Below are 27633 nucleotides of genomic sequence, written 5' to 3'. Positions count from 1 at the left end.
ACGGGGGAGGGGCAGAGAGAGAGGGAGACACAGAATCGGAAACAGGCCATCAGCCCAGAGCCCGACGCGGGGCTCGAACTCCCAGACCGTGAGATCGTGACCTGGCTGAAGTCGGACACTTAACCGACTGCGCCACCCAGACACCCCTCTTATTCTTTCATTAAAATCTTTTTACACACACGCACACACAAATGATTTTTAATATAAGCATGTAATTTTTTAAACTATTTGTTTTGGGGTAATAGATTATTATAAGCTAGATAATAGATTGTATTAGTTGTCTATTTCAAAAGGTTAGAAAAAGTGCCAAAAATAGGCCCAGAGTTTCCATGCACCCACTTTTTCCTAATGTAACGTCTTCTGTATCTATGCTGAAATTATCAAAACCAGGAATTTAAAACTGGTACAGAGCTATTTACTAGTCGCAGATCTCATTCATATTTCCCCATTTTCCCACTAATGTCATTTTTTCCTTCCAGGATTCCATTTGCATTTAATTGTCATCTCTTCTTCGTCTCCTCTGTGCCATTTCTTCAGTCTGTCCCTATCTTTCATGTCCGCAACACTTTTGAAGAGTACTAGATTGTTTGTTACCTTGTAGACTATCCCTTGATTTATTTTTGATGTTTTCTCATGAGAGGAATGAGATTAAGCAGTTTTGACAAGAATGAGTTACTGTTTCTCCCTTCGTAATTAATGAATATCTTGGGTGATACACTTCTGAGACTATGCAGATACCCTGTTTTTCCTCATATTTTTGTTCATCAATTTAGGCATCCATCCATGGATCTTCTCTGAAAAAAATTATTTTGGAATTTGCCTAATGATTTCTCTGCTTCCCTCATTCCTTTTAATGTATTAATTGGAGTGCTTCTGTAGGAAAGAGCTGTCCCTTCTCCCTGTTTGTTCAGTTACTATTTCAGTATAAACTCAATATTAGTTTTATTCTGTGGGTTATAATCCTATACTGTCATTTTGTTGTTGAAATTGTTGCAACTTTGACCTTTGTTGGCTCCTTCAGATTGACTGGTAGGTTCTTTCTAGAAGTCCCACCACCCTTTTTGGGTTCTTCTTAGATGCAAAGTTTGATCATTGCTACTGGGTCTTGTTGTTTTCAGGTCTTCTCAGCAAACAGCTAGGAAAACTCATGTGTGTATACCAGCCCACATTTACACACATATCTGTATTTATTTCTGTATCTGTCTCTCTATTAAAAACTGTGAGTTCATACTGATACCTCTTGATTCTAATCTAAAACTGTGTAGTTTACTTAGCCTTCTCTTGTTTGTCATTTTGCTAACCTGGCTCATTATCTTCCATTTGTTTACTTATTTGTTCGGTTCCATTCTCTGTATACATAAAGTAATTTCAGAATTGCTAGCCCATATCCTTCTGAGAAATAAATTACAAGCTAGATTACAGATTTGTATACAGTTGTTTCTCACACTACAGTATCCAGTCAAAATACTGTTTTCCATTAAGTGTCTGACTCTTGATCTCAGCTCGGGTCTTGACCTCAGGGTTGTGAGTTGCAGTCCTGTGTTGGGCTTCATGCAAAAATAAACAAACAGAAAACACCCTAAAATGCAAAATTCTGTTTTCCAAAGTTAGTCTAATTGGTTTCTTCCTCATGCCCTTTAATGTGATTATATTATTCATCTGTAACATAGCTTCATTTGTTACTGTTGTGTTCCTTTTTGGATTCTTCTTGCATCCTAATTTTAATTTTTTGCTCGATTTTTTTTGGGGGGGGGTATGTTATACATTGCTATTGTTATAAGAGTCAGAGCTATACATAAAGGTATGCTCAAGAGAGAGAAGGATCATTCTTTCCTCATCTATACCATCCTGTTTCCATTCTCTGCTTTGTCTCTTTCCCACCCACCCTCCCTATAGATAGCCTGTCTCTGTAGTTTCTGGTTTATCCTTCTTATATTTCTTGTACTAATCAGATATATGTATATTTTCTTATAATCCATCTCTTATGAGGAGTAGCATAGTATAGTTTAGATTGTTTTGTACTTGCTTATTATTATTATTATTTTTATGTTTTATTTTATATTTAAGAGAGAGAGAGAGACAGAGCATGAGCAGGGGAAGAGCAGAAAGATGGAGACAGAATCTGAAGCGGGCTCCAGGCTCCGAGCTGTCAGCACAGAGCCTATTGTGCAGCTTGAACTCACAAGCAGTGAGATCATGACCTGAGCTGAAGTCAGACACCTAACCAACTGAGCCACCAGGTGCCCCTACTTGCTTCCCCCCCCCCCCCCAATTGTTTTAAACATATCTTGGAAACCGTTCTGTATCCGTTCTTAGGGCTCTTACTCATTTTAAAAGCTGTGTAGTACTCTCTTGTGTGGATATACCATAGTTAATTCAGCTTCCCTCCAGTATATATGGGTATTTAGGTTGTTTCCAGTATTTTGAAACTGCAAATAATGCTGCCACAAATAACCTTGCACATATATATTTTCATATCATTAGAGGTGTGTGTATCTTCAGGGTAGATTATTAGGAGTGGGATTGCTGAATCAAAAGATAGGTGTAGATATATAATTTTGTCAGTATTGCCAAATTCCACTCCAGAAAGGTATACAGTTTGCATTCCCATCAGTAATATATGAGTTAATTGCATACATTTTATAACTAGTCATATATATGAGAGGTTACCAAATTTTGCTCAGGGTATTCCTTTCCTTGTCTGCTGCTTCTATCATGATGGATTGCAAAACAAACTTTTAACTACTTTTGTAATGGAAAGAAGTAAATTTGTTTTCCATAGCTGACTGGAGATTTTCTTACTGGCATTTTAGTTATAATTATATGTTACATTTTTCTACTTTACCTAGTTTTAGCATCTGTTATGTAATATCTCACCACCGGCTTAGTTGTGCAGGCAGCACTTTTCAGTTTAGTAATAATACTGTATACTTCAAGCTTAAACATATTCTCCATCTTAGTCATTTTCCACATGTCTGAGGCAGGTGTTTGATATTTCTGACAGTGACAGTTCATAAGAGACTTGTATTTCTTGACTCTGAAAATTAATAAAGGGAAACCTCAGCCAAAATGGAGTTGGCAGGCTAGAGCAGGGAACCATACCACTGGATGTCAGTTACAGACCCCAACAGAAGAATGTCAACAGGAAAGAATCACTTACAGGTTCCAGCAGGGAAAGATCTATATCGCATCTCTTGTAAGAAATCGACTACTTCTGTAATTTAGCCATCCTCATCCTTGAACTCTTGCTTTCTCCAGTGGACTTTTGTTTAAGATAAACCCTTCTAACTTCCTGCTCCACAAAATAAAGTTTCTCTCTTTTGTTCAGTTTGCCTGTGGTCGTCTATAGCTTTCATGTCCCAAATTATAATTTTCTGATATTCCTGAATAAGCCCATTTTTGCTGGTAAAATAATTCACAGTTTTATTTTTAAAGGTAACAATTTCTTTATGTTTTAGTGATGGGGAAAGTCTCTTCTCTCTCTTTGACTTGACTCATCAGGGTACAACTTGCAAAGGTGTGCAGGGGTCGCCCTTGTGAGGTAGGTCATCCTCTTATAGACGCCTTAGCTCCATATCATGCCTTCTTTCCCCTGTGCTCTTTGGCTTGAGGTCTTTATAGTTTTCTGAGTATATTAGTCTGGTCTAGCCTTGGTCTTGATTCTGTCTGCTGACCACTCTCTAACCAGATTCTCACTTCTTACCTCTCCACTCCTATTTTACAAGAACCTTCTTGTTTATTTGCCTGATCTTGTTCGTGGGCTGGTGATAGATGCTGGAGACAATCACTTAATTGTCATGATTGGCACCACAAAAATCACTGGATTCTAATTGCTGCAGGTTTGCAATGTGATCTTTTTACTTGTCCCCATTCAGGCTCCTTTCTCACCTCCCTTGTGTCTGGTTTACCTTTCTGTCTTCTGCCTTTAAATCTACTCTCCCACTCCCATACCTCATTTTCAGCACATATTTGTCTATTGTTTTGGAGATAGATTTTGGCTCATCCTGAAGAAAAAGATCTCAATAGCCAGAACCTTCAAAACAGGTAGCCTACTTGGGGAAGCAGAACATTTTGTGTATCATCATCACATTCATCATTATTTTTGTCTTCCTTGTCTGCCTTTTTTTCAGTTGACCTTTCGAAATCTGGCTCAATTATGAGCGAAAGTTTGGCTCGTTGCCACCAAGAGGGCATGGCTAGTGGAAGACAGTTGGTTCTCATTTGGTATAGTTGCTGAGAACATGAGAGGTCAGCACAGCTGGGTTTGAGTCCAGTTCTGTTAGCTGTTGGTTAAGTAATCATAGGCAAGTTACTTGACTCTTCCCCTCTGCCTCAGTTTCATCATCCATAAAATAAAAAAGGGGTTACTTCATACGGTTGTAATGAACACTCTGTAAGAATTTGTGTGTGTGTGTGTCTGTGTTTGTTTTGAGAGAGAGAAAGTACAAGTAGGGGAGAAGGGGAGAGGGAGAGAGAATCTCCTGCAGCCTCCATGCTTAGCACAGAGCCTGATGTGGGGGCTCCATCCCACAACCCTGGGGTCATGACCTGAGCCAAAATCAAGAGTCAGATCCTCAACTGACTGAGCCCCCCAGGCACCCCTGTAAGGATTTTTTTTTTTTTTTTAAAGCTCTTAGCATTGTGCTAAGTGCTCAGTAAACTGTGGTCATTATAAGTAATGAGGTCCTTTCCCATTTTCTTAGTTTACTTCAGGTCCAGAGGCACATGGAGCTGCCTGTGCTGGTACCATTGAATGCTTGACATTGAAAGAGACTTGCTCCTCCTCTTAGTCTTTGTTGATGACTTCTAGCTATTATAGCTCACAGCTAGCCGGCCTGACCTGAACCATTACAAAATTCTTGGGAGGGAGAGTAACTGAGGAGGAAGGAAATGTAAGACAGTAGTCAAAAAGTGAGTGGCGCACAGTGGAATTACAAAGATCACTTCTAAATAACACTACTTTGGATTAGAGTATCGATTGTAAGGAAGAGTAACTGATTTTGTGTTACCCTAGCATGCTTTAACTTAAAGAAGATTTCTTGGTTGTGGGTTTTTAGGATGGTGATAGTCACAGTGCTAAATCCTGATAAGGTATCTTAGATCTAGTAATAAAAATTCATTTTTCCTATTCATGAGGAGAGAAATGTTAGTTTTTCATTCTCTTTCTTTTGATAATTTGTATACTTCAGTCCACCAAAAATTTGCAGAACCTTTACTGAGTAGAAGTCATTACAAGAGATTATTTAGACAAATCTCCATCTTTCTATGTTTATATCTATGCATAAATGTGTGTATGTACATTCATGTTATTAGGTGTGAGTTCTACCCCCCCCCCCCCATTCTCCTGCATGCATATTAGTTTTTTCCCACAGAAGCCTGAACACGGAATAATAGAATCCTCTCTTTTCTGTAACTTGGACAACACATATGTAGGACATAGCCAAGTTAGGACTAAAACTCAGACCTCTTGATTTGAAGTCTGGTGTTCTTTTTTTTCTTTTTCTTTTCTTTCTTTCTTTAAGTTTATTTTGGGAGAGAATCCCAAGCAGGCTGTGTACTGTCAATGCAGAACCCAGTGCGGGGCTCGAACCAACAAATGCTGAGATTATGACCTGAGCTGAAATCAAGGGACACTTAACTGAGTGAGTCACCCAGTCACTTCGTGGTCTTTTTTTTTTTTTTTTTAATGTTTATTTTTGAGAGAGAGAACAAGAGAGAGCACGCACAAGTGGGGGAGGGGAAGAGAGAGAGAGAGAGAGAGAAACACACACACACACACACACACACACACACACACACACACACACACACAAAAACCCGGAGCAGGCTTCAGACTCTGAGCTGTCAGCACAGAGCCCGATACAAACTGTAAGATCATGACCTGAGCCTAAGTCAGACACCCATCCAACTGAGCCACCCAGGTGCCCCGTGTGATGTTCTTTTCTAATGTTACTTCCTTTTTAGGATTCATGGGATAAATATAATAAATAATAAAGTAGCAGGAATGACTAGGCCTTTTTTGGTGGGGGGGGGAAGGTCTGATATCTTTGAGGCTTTCCATCTGCTATTTCTGCAATCTTTATAACCCTTGGGTTTTCCTCATTTTTGATCCAAACAAACGGTTGCTCAGAGATGGGTGTTAGGTAATTCAGTGATGTCTCAGCTAGTAAGGAAGGGATAAGGCTGGAATTGGAACTCTTTGACTCTTGGCTCCTGTTTTATTACTGAAGAGATTAAAATATGTATATGTAGACAGCCAAACTTGTTTAAGCTCTGGGCTGTCCAGAACACCTTCTCTTGTGAGGTTGCATATGTATTAATGACATCAGATCTTATGCTGTGATATCTATAGTATACTGGAGCACTGATTCTTTTTTTTTTTTTTTTTAAAGGTTTTATAGCTAAAATGCCTTTAGCTTTACTTGCTCACTTAATGGTTTGCACACTGTTAAAAACCTTTGCACTGGCTTTCTTGGTTAGTAAATTATGAGAGAATCAAGCTGAGGTAAGGAATACATTTTCTTTTAAAGCAGTCATTGTATTATGTATCTACTTATTTTTGGAACATTAATTTGGATCAGTCTAACTTCCTTAGCATCTGAAGACAAGTTAATTTTTATCTGTGAAACAAAGTACTGTAGTTTTGTTCAGATAATTAAAGTTCACCAAAATGGGTAGCTTGGAGAACAACTTAATAGTTTTCTCTAAAAATAACCCATTCACAGTTGATAGGTAGCATTTTAGTTGCTTAACAATGTGTACAGTATGTGGTGCTTGTGCATAAGATACTTTATTTAGACAAACATTGTCCACAAATATTATTGAGCTTCTGCTAAGAAATAAGTATAATGACAGGGCCTGGAGAATGAGAAACCTGAATATACCAGAAATTTTATATTATATTAAAGCCTCAGAAATGACTGTGGAAGGCTGGGCGTTTATTCTAATGATCCTGCCATTGCTCAAAATCTGTTTAGAACATTTCCCTTGGAATTGCCTTCAATATGAGCACATGAACTGTGAAAGAAAACCAACCCTATAATTTTATAGCACAGCTCAATTTTTAAAATCACCTTTGAGGTATAATTTGTGTAGAGTAAAATGCACTTTTTCCGTGTGTATAGGTCAAAGAATCTTGGCAAGTGGATATACTTGCATAACTACCACCACAGCAAAGATACAGAATATTACACAACCCTAGAAAGCACCCTTGTGCCCCTTTGCAGTTAGTCTTCAACTCAGGCAACCACAGATCAGCTTTCTATCACTGTCGCTCAGCTTCAGCTTTTCTAGAAGTTCATGTAAATGGAATTTTAAAAGTCTGTACTCTTTTTGTGTCTGGCTACTTTCACTTCCCATGGTGTTTTTCAGATTCATCTTGTTGCATGTGTCAGTGCTGTAGTTGCTTCTTTTTTGTTGCAGTAATTTTCCATTGTATACAGATGGTGCACTGTGGTGCGATTTGTTTACCCTTTCCTTGGTGATGGACATGTGTGTTATTTCAAGTTTGTGGCTGCTGTACATAAAGCTCCTACAAACATTTTTATACAAGTCTTTGTGGACATATATTTTCATTTCTCTGAGTAAATACTTAACAGTGGAATTGCTGGGTTATATGATCAGTATACATTTAACTTTCCAGAAACTGCCAAACTGTTTTCCATAGTGGTTATACAGTTGCAGTTCCACCTGCAGTGTGAGAATTCTAGCTTTTCTGCATCTTCATCAACACTTGGTGTGATCAGTCTTTTTTATTTTAGCCATTCTAATGGGTGTAGTGGTTTTAATTTGCTTTTTTCCTTATGATTCATCAGTCATCTTTTCCTGTGTTTATTGCCACACCAAAAATGTCTTATATTTTATAATTTTTAAATTTTATTTAAAAAAATATTTTTGGTATTTTTTTTTAATGTTTATTTTTGAGAGAGTGCAGAGTGCATGTGTGAGCAAGAGAGGGGCAGAGAGAGAGTGAAACAATCCCAACATGCTCCACGCTGTCAGCGCAGAGCTCATTGCCAGGCTCAAACTCATGAACCATGCATGAAGTCATGACCTGAGCCAAAACCAAGAGTCGGGCACTTAACTGACTGAGCCACCCAGGCGCCCCTATTTTATTATTATTATTATTATTATTGTTGTTGTTGTTGTTATTATTATTATTATTATTATTATTATTATTATTATTATTAAAAAGAGCACCAGCAGGGGAGAGGGGCAGAGGGAAAGAGCCTGACACGGGGCTCAGTCCCAGGACCCTGGGATCATGACCTGAGCCAAATTTAAGAGTTGGATGCTCAATCAACTGAGCTACCCAGCACCCCATCTTTTATTTTTAATACTGATTGTTTGTTTTTTTGTTTTGAAGTTGCAAGAGTTCTTTATATATTCTAAGTACAAGTCCTAAATGTTGCAACGTTTCTTCTCCCGTTGGCACAGCTCCTTTTGTACCCCAGTGGTATTATTATCTGGCTTGCTCACCCATCTCATTGACCAGATTATACTTGGCAGCCTTTCCTTTTTAGTCTTGCTAACTTCGTCCTGTCTCTGCTGCCATCACTCTTGTACACTCCAGGGCTTTACCACTGTCCTCAGAGGTGTGGTAGTTTCTCTTTTTTCTTTTTCAAATTGTTTTCCTGATTTGGGAATGTCCTGCAGTGGGTAGCACGGTTTAACACAGTAAGTGGCCTGCTTAAAGTGGCACTTATATGCTTGTTGCTTAGTCCAAGCTGCTGTTCTCTTTCACTGGTACCACTGCAGTGCTTCAAATGGTTTCTTTTTTAATTTTTCCTTTTTACAATTCATTCTTCATATTACAGCTGGAGAGATTATTTAAAAATATAAATTGGGCACTTTTACTTCCCATCTTAAAGTAGAAGGGCACTGGGGAGCTGGTTAAGCTTCTGACTCTGGCTCAGGTCATGATCACAGTATGTAAGTTTGAGCCCTGCATCGGGCTCTGCGCTGATAGCTCAGAGCCTAGAGCCTGCTTTGGATTCTGTGTCTCCCTGTCTGCTCCTCCCCCACTCGCGCTCTGTCTCTCAAAAATAAATAAACATTAAAAAAATTAAAAGTGGACGAGCACTTAAGTTAAATCTTGAATCTTTAGCAGAACTGCCAGGTTACTGTCTATTTTTTCAGACTCATTCTAAACCATACTGCCTTTGCTTGGAAAGCTGTAGCCACAGTGGCTTTCTTTTGGGTCCACAAATACCCAAGCCTAACTCCTTGCTTGTAGAATACTTGCCTTATCTGCCTTTCCTCAGCTTTCCTAATTCCTGTTCATCCTTCAGGTCTGGTTTATTATTTTTTTAATTATTATTATTATTTTTGAGAGAGAGCATGCACACGCATGCTAGAGCAAGGGAGGGGTAGAAGGGGAGGATGAGAGAGAATCTTAAGCAGACTCCAAGCCCAGTGGAGCCGGACCTGGGGCTCCACCTCATGACCATGAGATCATGACCTGAGCCGAAATCAAGAGTCGGATGCTTGGGGCGTCTGGGTGGCTCAGTCAGTTAAGTGTTCGAGCCCCACGTGGGGCTCTGCACTAATAAAGTGTGCAGGCGGGCACTCTCTCTTCTCTCTTTCAAAATAAATAAACTTAAAAGAAAAAAAGAGTCCTACACTTAACCTGTTGAGCCACCCAGGTACCGCTTTAGGTCTGTTTTAAATGCCACTTCCTTAGAAGGAAGAACCTTCTAGAATTGAACCATTTAAACCAAGTTCTCTAGTTGTCCATGATGATATTAATTATAATTATTTGCATTTTTTCTTGGCATCCACCATAATTTGTATTCTTTTAGTCATGTAATATATATCCTCTTATAGGTAAATATACATTAATACATGTCTCTTTTTATTTCCCCCACATTGTATAAAGTGAATGAGAGCAAAGAGCTTTCTATTTTCACTGCTGTTTCCACAGCACTTAATGCAGTGTAGATGGTTAATAGATATCTGATGAATAAATAAAATTAATTTTAACATTTGAATGTTAAACAATTGAATGTTTTAAAGGTGCCTCCTTCAAGATCCTAAACTATCATATCTTTCTCTTGAAAGTTTACTTCTATATTAGTTTTCTATCTCTGTCACATCCAGTGAATCTGTAAATTGCTATAGTAACGAGAGTTCTTAATCATTTTGTGCTGTGGATCTTTTAGACAGTGAAACTGTGTAAGATTTTATTTTAATTCCAGTATAGTTAACATACAGTGTTATATTAGTTTCAGGCATACAGTATAGTGATTCAACAATTCTATCCATTACTCAGTGCTCATTGTGATAAATGTGCTTTTTTTTAACATTTATTTATTTTTTTTAAATTTTTTTTTTTAACGTTTATTTATTTTTGAGACATTGAGAGACAGAGCATGAACGGGGGAGGGTCAGAGAGAGAGAGGGAGACACAGAATCTGAAACAGGCTCCAGGCTCTGAGCTGTCAGCACAGAGCCCGACGCGGGGCTCGAACTCACGGACCGCGAGATCATGACCTGAGCCGAAGTCGGACGCTTAACCGACTGAGCCACCCAGGCGCCCCTAACATTTATTAAAAAAAATTTTTTTTAATGCTTATTTTTGAAAGAGAGAGAGAGTGCAAGTTGGGAAGAGGCAGAGAGAGGAAGACACAGAATCTGAAGCAGGCTCCAGGCTATCAGCACAGAGCCTGACGTGGGGCTCAAACCCACAAACTGTGAGCTGAAATAGGATGCTTAACTGACTGAGCCACCAGGTGTCCTAACATTTATTTTATTTTTGAGAGAATGAGCGAGCGTGGGGGAGGGGGAGAGAGAGGGAGACAGAGGCTCTGAAGGAGAGTGAAGAGCCCTGAACTGTGAGATCATGACCTGAGCCGAAATCAAGAGTTGGACGCTTAACCACCGACTGAACCACCTAGGCACCCCAGTAAGGGTACTTTTAATCTCGTTATATATGCTTCTTTATTAATGCCGTAAATAATATCAAGCAGCAAGTATAACAACTAGTATAACTTCAAAGTAGTGAAGAGTATAAATATTTCCAGAATTACAGTTGTAGTCTTCTCACTAGTCTTCCTGTTTCTAGTTTTAGCCTCCTTCATCAGTTTTATACCTGTACTTTTGATAGTGTCACTCTTAAAGCCCAAGGATTTTTTTCTATTATCAGAATAAAGCAAAGATTTCTCAGCTTTCTCAGTCTTACATCACCTTTCGCTCTTTCCCTAGATGGGGTCTAAACTCCAGCCGTATGGAAGGACTCAGCACTTACACTCAGCTTTCCATGCTTTAGCTCCTGCAGCTCTTTCTTCCTACAAGTCTTTTTATAAATTGCCTATTTTTAAATCCTGCCTGTTTTTTTAAAATGCCACCTTCTGAAAAAGATCCACAGATAGTAACACAGAGCAGTGCCTGACACATAATAAATACTCAATAAATTGTAGCTATTATTAAATAAGAATAGTTCATAAAACTTTTCATTATCACCACCACTTAGTTCCTAGTAAGTAAACTATAAACATTTTGAGTGATGTACATATAGGAAACAAGGCAAAGCAATGTTTCAGTAAGTGTAAGCAAGCATATAAAGTGAGTGCATAAGTGATTAATACTTACAATGTTGTTTTGATCTTAGTTTGAATGTTTATCTGTATTACATGAGAGCACAATGAGAAAATGATTTAATAGATTTGGATATTTCTTATCCTTTATACTTGGTCACCCCTAAACCCATCAGAAATCCTTGGAGGTATGGTAGATTTAGAGTACTCTCAATCATTTTTTTATAAAACAAAACCCTCAAATTCATAAGAATTGTATTTTTTCCCACATTTTTAATGTGCTTTAATTGCTGCCCAGTACTTACCTGCCTCATACATAACATACACCAAAAACAAGTCTTGACATGAGGCAGACAAGACTTGAAAGTACTTTACCAACTGTGTTAATTAACTTTGTGCCTTTTTACACTTTAGTAAATATGAACTAGAAAGGAGGAGATGTGATCAGAAGCCAAACGATATGAAAATTTCCCAGTTATAAGCCAGCGATGTGGAGCAGTTCAGAACTTAGCTTATACAAGAATACAGGATTGGAACTACAGCTGCAGCGATCAAGTTGGCTCTCTGCTTGCTGAGCTTCTGTGGGCACTAGCAGCATTGGAGAAAGCTAATAGTGTGAAGTGGTCTACTTTCAGGCTCATGGATAGACCCAAATGTATCTAGAAAAAAGCAAGTACATGCAAGATAGCAAGGGGAGACACTGTTATGACAAACAATCAAAGGAATACTATCAGTGAAAGGAACTATACCACAAAGGTAAAGCTGTTCAAATGAATAAAATCTTAAGAATAAAATTTATTTCCTAACCTCTAAGAACCAAATAAATATTAGAACTCTGAAATTTTGCAGTAATGGCTTTTTAAAGTATAAAAAGTTCATACAGCAATTTGGAGGTCCTTTTTTTCCCCTCCACACATATCTCCCCGCAAACAAGACTGCTGCTGTCAGTCCTATTTGGCAAACAGATTTGAAATGTTTTTTCTGTTTCCCAAAGTCCAGAATATATGAAACTATTCCTGTGTGTCCAAGTGGGAATCTGGAAATAATTGCTTGCTTTTATAGTCTAAGAGATATTTTAAGTATCCAACTGTAATCACTGTGGGCTTTTACTCAGACATCAGTGTAAGTTTTCACTCTGTTGTAGTGACAGTCTCTTTCCTCTCTTAACTAGTGCCTGTTGCTTAGTTTTAAAACCAGTGTTGAGAGAGCACTTGTATGTTTCTTTTTTTTCTTTATATTAATACTTTATAGATGCAGGTATTTACTTTCTCTCAGATTTTGTACATGTAAAGGTGTTAGATTCCAATTAAATATATGTGAAGCCACTTATCTTGTTCCACAGCTCGCTGATGCTCTGTTTTTCCCTTCATGCCCAATCTTTTTTCTCTGTGTATTACATTTTGACTAGTTTCTTTTTTTTTTTTATAATTTTTTGTTTTTTTTAATGTTTTTTTTTAAATTTTTTTAACGTTTATTTATTTTTGAGACAGAGAGAGACAGAGCATGAATGGGGGAGGGTCAGAGAGAGGGAGACACAGAATCCGAAACAGGCTCCAGGCTCCGAGCTGTCAGCACAGAGCCCGACGCGGAGCTCGAACTCACGGACCGCGAGATCGTGACCTGAGCCGAAGTCGGCCACTCAACCGACTGAGCCACCCAGGCGCCCCGATTTTGACTAGTTTCTATTGCAGTGTCTGCTAGTTCACCAACTTTTTCTTCAGTGTGATTACTAATTCCAACCATTGTATTTTTTAATCTCTAGAAATTCAAATCTCTCTCTTTTTTATTTTTTTAATTTTTTTAAACGTTTATTTATTTTTGAGACAGACAGAGCATGAACGGGGGAGGATCAGAGAGAGGGAGGGAGACACAGAATCCAAAACAGGCTCCAGGCTCTGAGCTGTCAGCACAGAGCCCAACGCGGGGCTCGACCCCATGGACCATGAGATCATGACCTGAGCTGAAGTCGGATGCTCAACCGACTGAGCCACCCAGGCGCCCCCCTCTCTCTCTTTTTTTTAATTTGAGAGCATGCACGTACGCATGCGTGTATAAGCTGGGGATGGAGGAGGACCAGAAAGAGAGAGAAAATAGACAAGGGGCTCCATCCCACGACCCAGGGATCATGGACCTGAGCAGAATTCAAGAGTTGGACACTGAGCTTCCCAGGTGCCCCAATTCGAGTCTTTCTTATACTTTCCATTTCTCTCTTTGTCGTGCTCTACTTTCTTTTTCTTTTTATATTTATAATTGTTTTAACACTCTTGTCTACTAATTCTATCATCTCTGTAATTTCTGGGTCTTATTAGCTTTCTCTTCATTATGGATTATATTTTCTTGCTTTCTTGAATATTGGTAAAGTTTTGATTAGATGTAAGACATCATGGATTTTACATTACTGGAGTGCTAGATTTTTTTGGTATTCCTTTAAATATTTTGGGGCCTTTTCTCTGGGATGCAATTAAGGAACAGTTCAGTTCTTTCAAAGCTTACTTTTAAGCATTAAATTTTTTTTTTTTAACCGTTTATTTATTATTGAGAGACAGAGACAGACCATGAGCAGGGGAGGGGCAGAGAGAGGGAAACACAGAATCCAAAGCAGGCTCCAGGCTTTGAGCTGTCAGCATAGAGCCCAATGCAGGGCTCGAACTCACAAACTGTGAGACCATGACCTGAGCCGAAGTCGAACGCTTAACCGACTGAGCCACCCAGGTGCCCCTACTTTTAAGCATTTTTGGGCAGGTTCAGAATAGCCTTTAATCAAAGACAGCACTGAGTATCTTTCTGAAGACTCAACTATTTGCGTATGTGGTAGGAGGTCTTTCTTCCTCCTGGTGATAGGACAGGAACTAGTCCCAGCCCTGTTCCACGTGAATTTAATTAGTCCATCAGCTCCTTTCTAATGGCTCCTTCCCCAGCCTTGGAATTTCATTATGCATGTGCTTCTGATCATTATTCAGCTGAAGACTCAAAACCTTCTGCTGATCTCCTCAAACTTCTCTGAAATTCTCTCCTGTCCTGTAGATTGCCCGGCAGATTCTTAAAATTTGCATTGTCCTACACTCGTGGAGATAGCCAGGCTCTATTTGGGTTTCCTTTCTCTTCATTGCAGCCAGGAAACTCCAGACAGTTAGCCAGGGTAGTCATAGGACTAATCTTGCCTATTGTTGGAGTTCTAAAAATTTGTTTCACATACATATTGTCTGGATTTTTTTGTTGAAGGTAGAATACATGAGCTCGTGTTCTTTCATCATGGCTAGAAGGAAAAGCCTGCGAAGGTATTTAGAACTTCAGGAATTCTCAGTTTATTGCCTTATTTTAAAGCTGTCTTGTTTTTGTTTGTTTTTTGTTTTATTTTGAGACAGCACAGGCAAGTGGGAGAGGGAATAGCAGAGAGAGAGGAGAGAGAAAATCCCAAGCAGTCTCCACGTTTTGGAGCCCCACGTTAGTGTGGCGCCTCATGTGGGGCTTGACCCCACAGACCATGAGATAATGACCTGAGCCAAAATCAAGAGTCAGACGCTCAACTGACTGAGCCATCCAGGCGCCTCTAGGCTGTCTTGTTTTATATAACTTACACTTGATTGGTTATTTTTTTCTCCCACTGGAGTAGACAGATATGAGACAAAAGATGGTTTAAATTACGTCTTAAATCAGTCATGATTCCATCGTTGTAGCTTGTTTCATAAATTGCTTCCTCTAGATAAATATTTTTAATCTTCAGTCTTTGATTTTATTTTGAATCTTACCTTTAGTTAACGTGATCTTCATACTTCATTTAATGGTTGCACAGTGACCTGTTACATTAATATTCCATAATGTATTCCTATTTTTGGCATTTGGTATTTCTTATTTATTCTTAAATTTGTATTAATTTTGTTCTTTTACATTGTGCTGCAGTAATTCTCTTCATTTATCATCCATATTTTTTTTTTGTCTTTTTAAAAAATACTTATTTTTGAGAGAGAGTGAGTGGGGGAGGGGCAAAGGGGGACTGAGTTAAAGTTCAGTTAGGTAAAGTTTTCAGTTTACTTTTTTAGGAATATTTTTATTCCATCAAACATTCACCTTTATTTTAATGGGAGATTGAAATAGCTATTAATGAAATGCTTATGTTTCCTTCTCTGCTTATTAAATTTAGCCCATGTTATTTGCATGCTAATTATTTCATCAATTTTGGAGGTACCATTTAGTGGAATTCCCTTGTCAGATAAACTTTTAGGTTGGAATAACTTTAGATTTACAGAAGTTGCAAAGATCATACAGAGGGTTCCCATGTGCCCCCACCCAGTTTGTTTCTCCTGATGTTGACATCTTACATTTCTGTAGTAAGCTTATCAAAATTAAGAAACCAACATTAGTATAGCTAAACTCTAGACTTTATTCACATTTCGCTTTTTCATTGATTGCCTTTTTCTGTCCCCAAGATACCACTTACCACTTGCATTTTGTTGTCATGTCTCCTCTGGTCTGTGACTATTCCTCATCCTTTGTTTTCATGACCTTGACAGTTTTAAGGAGTACTGCTCAAGTATTTTATAGAACGTCCCTCAGTTTGGATTTGTCTGAGGTTCTCATTACTAGACTGGGGTTACAGGTTTGGGGAAAGAATATCATAGAGGTGAAATGACCTTCTTATATCATCCTGTCAAGGAATTCACAATATTCATGTGATATCACTGATGGTATGAACTGTGATCACTGGGTTGAGGTGGTATCTGCTGGATTTCTTCATTGTAAAGTTACTGTTTCTCCCTTAGCAAATTCTATTCTAGTCTTACTCCTCCAGCCTTAACCCCAACATGTCCATCCCTGTGCCCCACACTCCATTGCCCCATGTTCCCTCAGGCCTCTGCACCTTTGCACTTGCTTTGCTTATAATTCACGCTCTCTTTCCCCCCCTGGCTAGCTCTGGGGAGCCTTTTCTTTCACACCACCCACTGCTTTCATAATACCCTGTGCCTCTCAGTTCACCTGGATTTGCCGGTCATTCTCCTCCTCCTTGCCTTTAAAAAATAGTCAGCTGTACTCTTTCCACTGTTGTCCTCATTCCCCTCCGTTTACTTACTTACACCCACGTTACCACTTTTCATCTCATTGCAGATTCAGTGAATGTTTTGCAGCTTTTATCTTTGTTAGTGTCTTCTATTTGGAACTCTTTCCTTCTTTGGTTTCTGAAACCCCACCCTCTCCGGGTTCTGGTATGTGGTTTAGCATGTAGCCTTGGAGTTGGACAACAAGAGTTCTCTTCTCATTCCATTATTCCATTATTACTTACTACTTTCTCTCTTAAGCCAGTTACTCTTCCTCTGACTGCTCCTGAGTTCTATTCTCAGACCTCTTTTCTTAACATGATCTCTCCTCAGCAGTGCTACCCAGTTGGCTTCTGTTAACAATTCTGATATCTTATTCCCAACCTTGATCTCTCCTTAATGCTCTTAGAAGCAGAGAACCTTCACTTCCTCCATTTGAATCACCCACCGACATCCTTAGATCTTTAAAATCAGGAGTTGAAGACAGTCCTTGTTCTTCCCAATGCCCCATCTTTATTTTGTACTTCTCAAACCCAGCCCTAATGTGTGCAAGTCCTGTGTCAAGAATACAGATGGGGGCAAGGGAGAATTAATATGGAGCCCCACGTACCATATAAATCAAATTAAGAAACCTTAAATATAATATATTCTATCCTTTTACCACACAGATAACCCTTATTAAAGACTGTAAGGTCAGCTTTAAATCACACGTTTGTGGACTTCTTGGAGTTCGGTGCCAGCAGTTCCAGGAAAGCAGGCCTCCAGCATAGGCCTCTTCTCTTCCCAGCCCTAGGGCTGTGCCCTGCCGTGAGCTTGAGCTTGTGTGTATGGACACCCAGCTTGACATGACAGACCAGGTGCAATGCACACCCCGTAAACAGCTGCCCTTTGGCCACTCTGTGGTATTACACACTAGAGGAGCATTCTCTCAGCAGAGCTGCCTTGGAAGAGGCCTTAACAGCCTCAGAAGCAGATTCAGGCGATGGGGAATACTGGGGCTCCTGATGGGCACGTTCTCCAAACCCCATAAACACTTCTATGGAGAGGGGCCTGGCTGGGTGAGGGCCGCAGTTCCCATAGATGTCCTGCTCGTTTTCCTTTCCACATGTTACAACCTCTTGCTTTTCTTGGTGCCCTTGCTCCTCTTTCAGAAGTCTGCTCATCCTTCAGGATATGGTTTCTATAGGTCTCTTCTTTTAATCTTCTCCTAATATCCTTATTTGGACTTAATCCAAATCCAGCTTCTCTTTGGGTTTCAGAAGTGCTTTACTGTGGTAAAGGCATTATATGTTGTCTTTTCCTGTCTCCTTCCCTCACTAAATTACAAACTTCTTAGTTTCTTAAGGGCAGGATTGTTACGTGTTTTCATCACCAGTCCTGACATAAAGTCTTAGAGATGGGAAGTGCTTGACAAGTGCGGCTTGAGTCCACCACAGCTCTAGTGTCATTCTCATGTTGTTGTGGTAACCCTATCAAAACAGGAAATGAAGTTAGTTTAGCATGACTTGTTCATAATTGACTCATGCTGGTTCCCTTTTCTTCCCTAAGTGATCACAAAAACCTTTGTTAAATAATCTCCAGAATTTTGTGGGCTTCTCCTTCCATGTTTACTGATCAAATATGTTTCTGGAATCTGTCTATTCCCACCCACCCTGCCTCTGGAATTGACCACATATTCATTCAAAGAGCTTTGGTTCGTTCCTTTTTTTAGGAACTGCTCTCTTAAGAGCAATGATCAGCAATATACTGCACATATTTAAAGTGTACAATACATGGGGCGCCTGGGTGGCACAGTCGGTTAAGCCTCCGACTTCAGCCAGGTCACGATCTCGCGGTCTGTGCGTTCGAGCCCCGCGTCGGGCTCTGGGCTGATGGCTCGGAGCCTGGAGCCTGTTTCCGATTCTGTGTCTCCCTCTCTCTCTGCCCCTCCCCCGTTCATGCTCTGTCTCTCTCTGTCCCATAAATAAATAAAAAAAAAAAAGTTGAAAAAAATAAAGTGTACAATACATTGTACATCAATGAATCTGTCAACACAACCAAGATAACATATACATCACCTCCAAAGTATCTGGTTTCCATTTGTGTAGTCCTTCTAGCCCACCAGCTCCCTCTCCTCCCCAGCCCTAAGCAACCCTATGATCTGGTTTCTATCCCATTTTAGTTTGCATTTTATATGAATGGAAGTACTTTTCTGATGGTCTGGCTTTATTCAGCATAATTGAGATTCCTCTGTGTTGTTTATATCAAGTTCATTCCCTCTTATTGCTGAATACTAGGATTCTGTTTTGAGTATTGAGTGAGCTCCAGCCTTGAGCTCACCTCCAGCCTTGATTTACTCCCATCCCCCACGATTTATGGATGTCAGGATTCATCTGGAACTTGAGGCTAGATTTATGTAAGATGACTGGCTGTCAATAGCTTGAGTTCCTCAAGAGGAGGGTACTATTTATACTCTTTGTATCCTGTTAGAATAGTCCTTGGTACATGCAAATACTAACCCAAGTCTGCATATAAAACCCCCCTTTATTTGGGGGGGGGTGAGTGAGAGAGAGAAATAATATACCAATTCCAATTTTTTTAAAGATTTTTTTAATGTTTGTTTATTTTTAAGAGAGTGAGTGAGAGTGCAAGTGGGGGAGGGGCAGAGAGAGAGAGAGGATAGATAATCTGAAGCAGGCTCTGTGCTGACAGCAGTAGGCCCAATGCCCAATGTGGGGCACAAACTCATGAATGATGAGAACCTGAGCTGAAGTTGGCCCGTTTGCTGCTTATGGACTGAGCCACCCAGGCGCCCCTACCCAATTCCGGTTTTAAAGATTATTCTGTTCTCTCAGGTGGGAACAAGGTTAAATAAAGATATTTTGCATTTCTTTCCATTAATTATTTTTCAAGTATTTTTATTAAATTTAATTTCAAGAATTTCAAAATAATTGTGCTTCCTCCTTTAAAGGGTAGGTATTCTAGTCAGTATTCCACTAGTATTTCTCCTGTACGTTTTTTCCCCCTAATCAAGAAGAACTTTTTTTTTATATTTTGAAGAGGTTCACATGGCTCTTCAATCAAGATAATACATAAAGAGGTATACAGTGAAGGGTTTTGCTCTCCTATCTTGTCCCACTCTGGCTTGGCATTCTGACCCTGCACCATCCCTCCTTTACTTCCTGTGTATCCTTTCAGACTTCTTTATGCATACAGAAACAAATGTTAATATATATCTTTTATTATTTACTAGAAAAAGATAGCATATTTTCCAGTGTTAGACCATGCTTTTTTCCCCCACTGAATAGATCTTGAAGCTCTTTCCACATCATTCCTTTTATCAGCTGCAAAGTATTTCACTGTATGGATAATTACTCCCCTATTGATGGGCGCTTTTTTTTTTTTTTAATTATTTTTGAGAGAGAGAGAGAGACAGAGCGTGAGCGGGGAGGGGCAGAGAGAGAGGGAAATACAGAATCCGAAGCAGGCTACAGGCTCTGAACTATCAGCACAGAGCCCGATGCAGGGCTCGAACTCACGAACTGTGAGATCATGACCTGAGTTGAAGTCGGATGCTCAACCATCTGAGCCACCCAGGAGCCCCATTGATGGACACTTTTTTAATTAAACTCTTTATCTTGAGATAATTGTAGAATCATTTGTATTTGTCAGAAATAATACAGAAATCTCAATTTCTCTCAGGGATACATCTTGTATTGCAGTCATACATTACAGTATAAATTATAGCATACAGCTGGAAGATTGGCATTGATACAGTCTATAGAGCTCATTTATATGTCACTGATTTTATATGCACTTATTTGTGTGTGTGTGTGTATGTTCTGTGCAATTTTATCACATATGTTGGTTCATGTAGCCACTGCCATTCTTTTTTGACATCTATTGAAATGTATAATATTTTCCTTGTTAACATGCCTTTTTTTTCCCCTTGAAATTTTTTTTATTGGGGCACCTGGGTGACTCAGTCAGTTAAGCATCCGACTTCAGCTCGGGTCATGATCTCACGGTTTGTGAGTTTGAGTCCCATGTCAGGCTCTGTGTTGACAGCTCAGAGCCTGGAGCCTGCTTCAGATTCTGTGTCTCCCTCTCTCTCTGCCCCTCCCCCACTCATGCTCTGTCTCTCTCAAAAATAAATAAACATTAAAAATAAAAAAAAATTATTTTATTGAACTATAACATACAATATTCTGTTTCACGTGTACAGTATAGTGAGTCAACATTTGTATACATTGCTGATTACCATAAGTCTAGTTACCATGTGTTACCATACAGAGTTAATACAATATCATTGACTGTATTCCCCATTATACATTATATCCCCATGACTTGTTTATTTTAAAACTGGAACTCTGTATCTCTTGATCCCCATTACCCGTTTCACGCCACCCCCAACCCCTTCCCCTTGGGGAGTCACCACTCTGTACTCAGTATCTATGAATCTAGGTTTTGTTTTGTTGTATTTTAGATTCCACTTACAAGTGAAATGAGTATATACACATACATACATATAAATACATATATATCACCCATCTTCTTTATCCATTCATCAGGGGACGCTTAGGTTGTTTATGTATCTTCACTATTGGTAAATAATGCTGCAGTGAACAATGGAGTGCGTGTCTCTTTTCATATTAGTGTTTTTATTTTTTTTTTATAGATACCTTGAGTGGAATTGCTGGATTGTGTGGTAGTTCTATGTTTGATTTTTTGAGGAACCTTTATATTGTTTTCCATAGTGGTTGTACCCTTTTAAAATTAAAAAAAAAATTTAACTGTAATAAAAAACACAATGTAAAATTTAACATTTTAAGCATTTTTAAGCATAGAGTTCAGGAATGTTAAGTATATATTCCCATTATTGTGCAACAGATCTGTAGAGCGTTTTCATCTTTCAAAAAAAAAACTCTGTACCCTTGAACACCTATCTTCTCATCTCCTCCTTTCCCTTGGTAACCACTATTCTACATTTTGATTTTATGAATTTGACAACTTTAGATACTATATATGAGTGGAATCATATATAATACCTTGTGACTGGCTTATTTCAGTTAATATCCTCAAGATTCATCCATGTTGTAGCATGTGATAGAATTTCCTTCTTAAGGTTGAATAATATTCCAGTATATGTATACATCACATTTTCTCGATCCATTCACACATCAGTGGACATTTGTGTTGCTTCCAATTGTCTATTATGAATAATGCTGTAGTGAACATGGATAAGCCAATATCTCTTTGAGATCCTATTTTGATTCTTTTGGATATATACCCAGAAGTGGGATTGCTGGGTTATATGGTAATCTAGGTTTTTTTAGGAATTTTTTTTAGGAACTTCCATGCTGTTTTCCATAGTGACTATGCCATTTTACATTCCCAAGAGTGCACAGAAGTTCCAGTTTATGCATGTTCTCTCCAACACTTATTTTTTATTTTTATTTTTTTATATTGGCAATCATAATGGGTGTTAGATGATATCTTGTTGCAGTTTTTATTTCAATTTCCTTAATAATTAGTGATGTTTAACAACTTGTTGTATGCTTGTTGGCCATTTATGTATCTTGTTTGGAGAAATGTCTGGCTGACATGATGTCTTATTTTAGTGTTTTTTTTTTATTATTATTATTTAAGTTTATTCACTTTTGAAAGACAGAGACAGAGCACAAGCAGATAGGTGTGGGGCAGAGAGGGGGCGGGTACACAGAATCTGAAGCAGGCTTCAGGCTCTGAGCTGTCAGCACAGAGCCCGATGCGGGGCTCGAACCCACGAACTGTGAGATCATGACCTGAGCCGAAGTCAGACGCTTAACCGACTGAGCCACCCAGGTGCCCCTGTTTTTTTTTAATTGAACCATTCTTAAATTCCTAAGGTTAAATTATGGCTTGGACATAATGGACTTTTAGTGTATTGTCAAATTACTCTCTTTTGTTGTTGATTTTCTTTTTTTAAAATTTTTTTTTTCAACGTTTTTATTTATTTTTGGGACAGAGAGAGACAGAGCATGAACGGGGGAGGGGCAGAGAGAGAGGGAGACACAGAATCGGAAACAGGCTCCAGGCTCTGAGCCATCAGCCCAGAGCCATCAGCCCAGAGCCTGACGCGGGGCTCGAACTCACAGACCGCGAGATCGTGACCTGGCTGAAGTCGGACGCTTAACCGACTGCGCCACCCAGGCGCCCCTGTTGTTGATTTTCAAGCTTGTGCTTAGAAAAGAGATTATTTTTTATTTTTTTTACATTTTATTTATTTTTGAGAAATAGAGTGAGACAAAGCATGAGCGGGGGAGGGGCAGAGAGAGAAGGAGACAGAATCTGAAGCAGGCTCCAGGCTCTGAGCAAGCAGTCAGCCCAGAGCCTGATGAGGGGCTTGAACCCACAAACTGTGAGATCATGACCTGAGCTGAAGTCGGACGCTCAACTGACTGAGCCACCCAGGCGCCCCAAAAGAGATTAGTTTTTAGTCTGAGTTTTAGTTCTTTCTCATTATCATCAGTTTTTACTCTTAAAGATTGTTTACCTTACAGAGATGAGTTAGGAAGCTTTTCCTTTTCTTAACGTTGAACAATTTATTTAACTTTGAATTTTTGTTTTTGAGAACAGCAAGTTTATGAGTTCAAAGAAAAAAATACAATTAAGATCCTAAACTGCAACCATACATTGTTTACAGAGACACATTTAAGGCAAAAGCATTGTGTTAGTTGTGGGGGAAATGGAGATGAGTAAAGATTAAGTTCTTGGGTGGGGGAGGAAAAGAACTGGTAATGCCAAAGTGATTTTAAAGCAAAAACTAGTAAGAGATACCAAAAAGTCCATGGTAGAAGGTAAAGCAAAATAAAATATATAAAACAAAACTGAGAAATCTAAGGAGAAATGAGCAAATATAGAATTGTTATGGAAAAGGGGAGAATTATTTGTGATCAGTTCTGTGGCACCAAAAAGGAGCTAGAAAAGGACCCAACGCCATGGACAGGTCATACCTTATTTTCAAGTGAGAACCAGTGGGGAGGATCTCATGCCTTCTCACGTAAAAGGGGTTATTTCATCATCTGGTGTCTAGTGTTGATACAGTTGGAGGGGCACATTGACCATAAGCACTCTCCCTGGCAATCTTGTGCTTGAAAGCAAATTTATGGCTGTGTTTACCCTGTTTAAGTAAAACTAGAAATTTATAATGTTGAATTTAAACCAGTGTTTTATAACTGTTTTTCACCTGTGTTCTCTTCTGTTGGACTCATGTTCTTGGTTTTAATTACCCAAAAAGAGTTTTAAGTTCTGAAAATACTCTCAATATTGAATAAGTTTGTTTGAATGATGTATCCTTCTGCCTGCTGAACTGAAAATTAGTGGTTTAGGCCTTCATGCAGCAAACCAAAGCAAAATAAGATTTGAGTAGTGATTCTTTTATTTAAGGAAATATATTTCCAGGCATCTGGCTGGCTCAGTCAGTAGAGCATGCAACTCTTGAACTTAGGGTTGTGGGTTCAAGCCTCCATGTTGGGTGCAGAGATTACTTTAAAATAAAATCTTTGAGAGGCCCCTGGGTTGCTCAGTCATTTGAGCACCCAACTCCTGATTTCAGCTCAGGTCATGATCCCAGAGTCCTGGGATTGAGCCCCATGCTGGGAACCTCACTGAGCATGGAATCTGCTAAGATTTATTCATTCATTCCCTCTCTCTGTCTCCCCCCACCCCTTCCCCTACTCCCACTCGCCTTCATGGCCATGCATGCATGTGCGCTCTCTCAAAATACAAAATAAAATAAGGGGCACCTGGGTGACTCAGTCAGTTAAGTGTCCAATTCTTGATTTTGGCTCAGGTCATGATCTCACAGTTTGTAGGTTTGAGCCCTATGTCAGGCTTTGTGCTGACAGTGTGGAGCCTGCTTGGGATTCTCTCTCTGACTCTCTCTACCCCTCACCTGCTTGTGCTTGCTCTTTCTGTCAAAAATAAATAAATAAACATTTGAAAAAATAAACTCTTTGGGGAAAAAAGGAAATACGTTTCATTTCAAAGTATTGGGGGCACCAGAGAATAATATACATATATTGTCAAAAAATTATTTTTTCAAGGTTTCTTTGTTTGCTTATTTATTTATTTATTTGAGAGAGAAAGCAGGGGAGGGGGAGAGAGAGAATCCCAAGCAGGCTCCATGCTGTCAGCACAGAGCCCAATGTGGGGCCTGAACCCATGAACCATGAGATCGTGACCTGAGCCAAAATCAAGAGTCAGATGCTTAACTTTCTGAGCCACTCAGGAACCCCTTAAATTTAAAAAAACAATTTTTTTAATGTTTGTTTATTTTTGAGAGAGAGAGAGAGAGTGTAAGTGGGGGAAGGGCAGAGAGAGAGGGAGACACAGAATCTAAAGGAGGCTCCAGGTTCTGAGCTGTCAGCGTAGAGCCCAACGCAGGACTCAAACTCACGAACTGTGAGATCACAACCTGAGCTGAAGTCTGAGGCTTAACTGACTGAGCCACCCAGGTGCCCCCTCCTTAATTTTTTTTTAAGTTTATTTATTCTGTGAGAGAGAGGATGAGCCGGGGAGGGATAGAGAGAGAAAGAGAGAGAGAATCCCAAGCAGGCTCCACACTAACAGTGCATAGCCTGATGTGGGCTCCAACCCGCAAAACCATGAGACCATGACCCAAACTGAGATCAAGAGTTGGACACTTAACCAACTGAGCCACCCAGGTGCCTGCCTATATATATATACATATATATATATATGTATATATATATATATGTGTGTGTGTGTGTGTGTGTGTAATTTATGTATTTTGAGAGAAAGAAAAAGTGTGAGTGGGGGGAGAGAAACTCCCAAGCAGGCTCCACACCATCAGCACAGAGCCCAGTGCATGACTTGAACCCATGAACCACAGGATCATGACCTGAGCCGAAGTCAGATACTTAACCAACTGAGCCACCCAGGCACCCCAGAGTCCATTATTAATAGTAATGTGGGAGAATTGAAGTTGAGTAAAATAAGGGGCCTCCTACAGCATAGTTTTGTGCTGGAGTCATACAAATGCATTAGTAGTTCTCAGAATAAGTAGACTGACAAATACCATTATAGGAGCACAAACTTGAGAATAAACCCATTAAACTATTTTAGATTTGTACCATTTACTTGAAGAAACAAAAAGCAATGTCTTACTGCCTGCTAGTGTTACTTCATTGCTTCAGTCAGAAGACCAGATTTATTTATTTATTTATTTATTTATTTATTTATTTATTTATTTATTATGTTTTTAATTTATTTTGTGAGAGAGAGCATGTGTGAGCAGGGGAGGGACAAAGAGAGAGTGAGACAGAAACCCAAGCAAGCTCTGCGCTGTCAGCTCAAAGCTCAGCATAAGACACCAGCTCACAGATCGTGAGATCATGACCTGAGCCAAAACTGAGAGTCAGACACTTAACTGACTGAGCCATCTAGGTGCCACCAGATATTGATATTTATTAAAATGAAAAGCTCCTATAGAAAAGATTAAATAGATTATTGATCACAAGATAGTAACACTCAAGATTAAAAATCATCATAAAATTGAAAGCATAATTATTACTGCTTCTACTTGGAATTCTATTTAAAGTCAGACCTTGAGATCAGCTTGGAAAGAACTGAAAGCCCTGTGTAGCAGCTGTGGAACTCTTTTTTTTTTTTTTTTTTTTTTTAAGTTTATTTATTTTTTAGTAATCTCTACACCTAACGTGGGGCTTGAACTAATGACCCCGAGACCAAGAGTCACACGCTCTTCCGAATGAGCTAGCCAGACTCCCCTGGAACTCTTTTGAAAAATACTTTATAGGTTTTGTTATAAGATACCCAAATATTTTGGTTAAATTTCTTTAAAAAAAAAAAAAAAAGAAAAGAAAAAAAGCAAGCCACTGTGGAAAACAGTATGGAGGTTCCTCAAAAAATGAAAAATAGAATTACCATGTGATCCAGTAATTCCACTACTGGGTATTTAACCAAAGAATATGAAAACACTAATTTGAAAAAATACATGCACCCCTATGTTTATTGCAGCATTATTTACAATAGCCAACATATGGAAGCAACCCAAGTGTCCATCAATAGTAGATGAATGGATGAAGATGTGGAATGGAATTCCACAATGGAATATTACTCAAGTAGCCATAAAAAAGAATGAAATCTTGCCATTTGCGACAACATGGATGGATCTAGAGAGTATGCCGCTAAGTGAAATAAGCCAGAAAAGACAAATACCATGATTTCATTCATAGGTGGAATTTAAGAAACAAAACAAATGAACAAAGAAAGAAGAGACCAGCAAAAAAATAGAGCTCTTCCCTCCCACCCCCAGACTCTATTTAAATGTAGAGAAAAAACTGGTGGTACCAGAGGGGAGGTGGATGGGGTGATGGGTGAAGGGTCACTTACTATGATGGGCACAGAGTAGTAATATATAGTATTGTTGAACTAGTCTATTGTACACCTAAAACTAATATAACTATGCTAATTTTACTGGAATTTTTTTTTTTTTTTTTAAGGAAAGCCTAGGATGAGGCCCAGGAACTAGCGTTTTTAACAAGAATGTAAGGTGTTCCTGATGCAGGGATCTGGGAACCACAATTTGAGCAGCGCTTTAGTTGAGCTCTCAGGCTCAACTATTGATGGCAACCTATCAGTGCAGCATTGTACCCAGGTAGAGAAATACAAAGAGAACTGACCTGAGAAAGGATGTGTAAGCCTAAGATACTTTGGAAAAAGTGGGCCTCGGGAGATTAATCTTTTGCATAAATGAGTTATCCTCTGTATATAAATTATGGGGATCTAACCTGGACAATATATATAAAAACACTGTTGTCCTCCACTTTTAAAGGTATTGTGGGGGGTGCCTGGGTGGCTCAGTCGGTTGAGTGTCTGACTTTGGCTCGGGTCTGATCTCACCGTTTGTGAGTTTGAGCCCTGAGTCAGGCTCTGTGCTGACAGCTCAGAGCCTGGAGCCTGCTTCAGACTCTGTGTCTCCCCCTCTCTCTGACCCTTCCCCACTCTCACTCTGTGTGTGTGTGTGTGTGTGTGTGTGTGTGTGTGTGTGTGTGTGTGTGTGT

At 39.2% G+C, this 27633-nt stretch overlaps 1 protein-coding gene across 1 annotated transcript in view; it reads left to right on the top strand.

Annotated features, from left to right (window-relative positions):
* Positions 1 to 27633, top strand: part of MAPK1 (mitogen-activated protein kinase 1) — a 111530-nt gene that overhangs the window by 38142 nt on the left and 45755 nt on the right. The gene's annotated exons all lie outside the window — the stretch shown is intronic.

The sequence above is a fragment of the Herpailurus yagouaroundi genome, unplaced genomic scaffold, assembly GCF_014898765.1.
Source record: "Herpailurus yagouaroundi ecotype Mexico unplaced genomic scaffold, PumYag 490, whole genome shotgun sequence".
In the NCBI taxonomy this organism is placed as follows: domain Eukaryota; kingdom Metazoa; phylum Chordata; class Mammalia; order Carnivora; family Felidae; genus Herpailurus; species Herpailurus yagouaroundi.
Note: the sequence above shows the minus strand (reverse complement) of the source record. Positions and strands in the feature narration are given on the sequence as shown.